The sequence below is a fragment of the Bubalus bubalis genome, chromosome 18 (assembly GCF_019923935.1).
Source record: "Bubalus bubalis isolate 160015118507 breed Murrah chromosome 18, NDDB_SH_1, whole genome shotgun sequence".
In the NCBI taxonomy this organism is placed as follows: domain Eukaryota; kingdom Metazoa; phylum Chordata; class Mammalia; order Artiodactyla; family Bovidae; genus Bubalus; species Bubalus bubalis.
Genome location: NC_059174.1, coordinates 44,605,476 through 44,610,089, shown reverse-complemented (window position 1 = coordinate 44,610,089; position 4,614 = coordinate 44,605,476). Strand labels below are relative to the sequence as shown.

Sequence of the window (4,614 nt, the reverse complement as noted above, 5' to 3'; positions counted from 1 at the left end):
CTTTAGGGGAAATGCTTTCAATTTTTCACCACTGAGGATAATGTTTGCTGTGGGTTTATCATATATGGCTTTTATTAGGTCAAGGTATGTTCATTCTATGCCTGCTTTTTGGAGAGGTTTTTTTTTTTTTTTTTTTTTGTTTTTTTTTATGCAACAAATTTTATTTAGCATAGTCAGTCCCAACATTCAGCACAAAAAGAGTTTACAGAGGATACAAAGTGCATTAATAAAAGCCAGTCTTTACCAAAAGAAAATAGAAAATATATTATTGATTCAAAATATTTTACACTTGAATGATAAACTGCAATAACTTATTTTGGGCATCTACTGATATAAGAGAAAGGAAGAGAAGAAAAGAATACTTTAGAAGAGTTCAGTCTCCATCTGTTATCAGAGAAGTCAGTAGAAGTCACTGAGACCAGCAGTCTTTCTTGCTTTCTGCTTTAGTGCCCTCAGCTGGAACTGATTATGGGACAGAAGACGTACATGCTTTAGGAAGACATCTAGATCTATTACTCCCTGCCTCAAGGCTTCTCCCAGGTAAAAAACAGTGTCTTCAATAGCATTTTCCTCTGCATACAGATTTAGGATCTGTTTGTATAGTGGGGCTGTGGGAATGATAACTTCATCAATATCATTGTTTTCAGATTGATTTTCCATTTTCTCCAGAGCAGAACTGAGTTCTTCATCCTTCTTTCTCAAAAGTTCTATGTTTCTATCGACCTCAGCTACTTCTTGATCTAAATAGTTAACCATCTCTTCGTTTCTGGTGACCTTTTTTCAGGTCTTCCTCTGTTCATTTCAAGGCATTGAGTTCTGCCTGGGCACGATCCATTTCCTCCTTCATCTGACATCTCAGTTTGTCACTGACCGCTGAGATGAGAGAGGCTCAGATAGTGTCCTCGCTGATTGTGCCACCCCTACTGGGACCAACATCGGTCACAGGAGGCTGGGAAGGGTACTGGGAACTTGTTGTGGCAGGATACTGACCACCAGGTGGGTAACCACTGGGATTGGGAGGGTACCCAGATGGGTATGCAGAAATCCTACTTGGCATGCCTGGCATGTAGGAATTATTTGGTTGCCCTGTTGCCTGGTATGGTGGATAGGATGCTGAAACAATAGGATGAGAGAAAACTGGACGTTCATCTCCAAACACCACAATCATGACTTGAATAAGCCCCAACAAGTCTGACTGGGGTGCTCCCATTCATGTAGATAAGGAAGATACATCTTCCCATTAGCATCCACATGCTTTCCTATTTTAATAGTCATTGAGCTAGTAGGCTTAATGAAACAGATAGGGGGATTATACGTATATGTGTCCAACAGCCACAGGCAGATTGAAATATTGTATGTATGACCTCTATAAGCCACAGAAATTGTTCCAGTAAGGTTCATTAGTTTCCTGGAACTGCCATCATTAAAAACATATGAATCCAATACAGGTTTGAGATCTTTGTATAAAGTAATAATGTTAACAGTTTCACGTACAGTTAGGTCTCTGTATTTGTACTTGGACACCATTTTCTTGAGCTGGCTCTCCGACTTCACCATGGTGGCCGCCTCACGACTCCGGTCCCTGCAGGCAGAGGGTCAGCCGCTCTGGGGCTGCCCCAGGCCGCCCCACACAACTGCACACGGATGAGCCAGCCCCTCAGCCCCCTGGAGAGTTTTTATCATAAATGGATGTTGAATTTTTCCAAAGGCTTTCTCTGCATCTATTGAGAAAATCATATGGTTTTTCTCTTTCAATTTGTTAATGTGGTATATCACATTGATTGATTTGTAAATATTGAAGTATATTGATTCTATTCTTCAATTCTTTATATTGATTCTGTTCTTCAAGTCTTCAATTGTTTATATTGATATCTTTGTTTTTATTGATTCATTTATATTGACTACTTCGGATCATAGTTCATAATTTTCTGCTTTGCTTGCCTGCTAATTCTTCAATGAGAAATATTCTAAAACTTAAAATTTTAGGTGTTAAGTACCTCTGCAGTTCTACAGATACTCTTGAACTCTTTCTTTTATTTTGAAATAGATTGATCCATTTGAAGCTTCCTTTAAGCACTGTTCAGTTCACTTCAGTTCAGTTCAGTTGCTCAGTCGTGTCCAACTCTTTGCAACCCCATGCATCACAGCATGCCAGGCCTCCCTGTCCATCACCAACTCCCAGAGTTCACCCAGACTCACGTCCATGGAGTCAATGATGCCATCCAGCCATCTCATCTTCTGTCATCCCTTCTCCTCATGCCCCCAATCCCTCCCTGGATCAGGGTCTTTTCCAATGAGTCAACTCTTCGCATGAGGTGGCCAAAGTATTGGAGTTTCAGCCTCAGCATCAGTCCTTCCAATGAACACCCAGGACTGATCTCCTTTAGGATGGACTGGTTGGATCTCTTTGCAGTCCAAGGGACTCTCAAGAGTCTTCTCCAACACCACAGTTCAAAAGCATCAATTCTTTGGTGCTCAGCTTTCTTCACAGTCCAACTCTCACATCCATACATGATCACTGGAAAAAACATAGCCTTGACTAGATGGACCTTTGTTGGCAAAGCAATATCTCTGCTTTTCAATATGCTGTCTATGTTGGTTATAACTTTTCTTCCAAGGAGTAAGCATCCTTTAATTTCATGGCTGCAGTCACCATCTGCAGTGATTTTGGAGCCCAGAAAAATAAAGGCTGACACTGTTTCCACTGTTTCCCCATCTATTTCCCATGAAGTGATGGGACCAGATGCCATGATCTTCGTTTTCTGAATGTTGAGTTTTAAGCCAACTTTTTCACTCTCCACTTTCACTTTCATCAAGAGCCTCTTTAGTTCTTCTTCACTTTCTGCCATAAGGGTGGTGTCATCTGCATATCTGAGGTTATTGATATTTCTCCCGGCAATCTTGATTCCCGCTTGTGCTTCTTCCAGTCCAGCGTTTCTCATGATGTACTCTGCATATAAGTTAAATAAACAGGGTGACAATATACAGCCTTGACGTACTCCTTTTCCTATTTGGAACCAGTCTGGTGTTCCATGTCCAGTTCTAACTGTTGCTTCCTGACCTGCATACAAATTTCTCAAGAGGCAGATCAGGTGGTCTGGTATTCCCATCTCTTGAAGAATTTTCCACAGTTTATTGTGGTCCACACAGTCAAAGGCTTTGGCATAGTCAATAAAGCAGAAATAAATGTTTTTCTGGAACTCTCTTGCTTTTTCGATGATCCAGCAGATGTTGGCAATTTTATCTCTGGTTCCCCTGCCTTTTCTAAAACCAGCTTGAACATCAGAAAGTTCACATTTCACATATTGCTGAAGACTGGCTTGGAGAATTTTGAGCATTGCTTTACTAGCGTCTGAGATGACTGCAATTGTGTGGTAGTTTGAGCATTCTTTGGCATTGCCTTTCTTTGGGATTGGAATGAAAACTGATCTTTTCCAGTCCTGTGGCCACTGCTGAGTTTTTCAAATTTGCTGGCATATTGAGTGCAGCACTTTCACAGCATCATCTTTCAGGATTTGAAATAGCTCAAATGGAATTCCATCACCTCCACTAGCTTTGTTCATACTGATGCTTTCTAAGGCCCACTTGACTTCACATTCCAGGATGTCTGGCTTTAGGTGAGTGATCACACCATCGTGATTATCTGGGTCATGAAGATCTTTTTTGTACAGTTCTTCTGTGTATTCTTGCCACCTCTTCTTAATATCTTCTGCTTCTGTTAGGTCCATACCATTTCTGTCCTTTATCAAGCCCATCTTTGCATGAAATGTTCCCTTGGTATCTCTAATTTTCTTGAAGAGATCTCTAGTCTTTCCCATTCTGTTGTTTTCCTCTATGTCTTTGCATTGATCACTGAGGAAGGCTTTCTTATCTCTTCTTGCTATTCTTTGGAACTCTACATTCAGATGCTTATATCTTTTCTTTTCTCCTTTGCTTTTCGCTTCTCTTCTTTTCACGCTATTTGTAAGGCCTCCCCAGACAGCCATTTTGCTTTTTTGCATTTCTTTTCCATGGGGATGGTCTTGATCCCTGTCTCCTGTACAATGTCACGAACCTCAGTCCATAGTTCATCAGGCACTCTACCTATCAGTCTGGTACCTTAAATCTATTTCTCACTTCCACTGTATAATCATAAGGGATTTGATTTAGGTCATACCTGAATGGTCTAGTGGTTTTCCCTACTTTCTTCAATTTAAGTCTGAATTTGGCAATAAGGAGTTCATGGTCTGAGCCACAGTCAGCTCCTGGTCTTGTTTTTGCTGACTGTATAGAGCTTCTCCATCTTTGGCTGGAAAGAATATAATCAATCTGATTTCGGTGTTGACCATCTGCTGATGTCATGTGTAGAGTCTTCTCTTGTGTTGTTGGAAGAGGATGTTTGTTATGACCAGTGCATTTTCTTGGCAAAACTCTATTAGTCTTTGCCCTGCTTCATCCCGTATTCCAAGGCCAAATTTGCCTGTTACTCCAGGTGTTTCTTGGCTTCCTACTTTTGCATTCCAGTCCCCTATAATGAAAAGGACATCTTTTTTGGGTCTTAGTTCTAAAAGGTCTTGTAGGTCTTCATAGAACCGTTCAACTTCAGCTTCTTCAGCGTTCCTGGTTGGGGCAGAG

The 4,614-nt window shown here is 40.9% G+C and overlaps 1 pseudogene; it reads right to left on the bottom strand.

The window, feature by feature from the left end:
* Nucleotides 1-263: 263 nt before the first annotated feature.
* LOC102389188 lies at nucleotides 264-2,168 on the bottom strand (annotated as a pseudogene).
* Nucleotides 2,169-4,614: the final 2,446 nt, after the last annotated feature.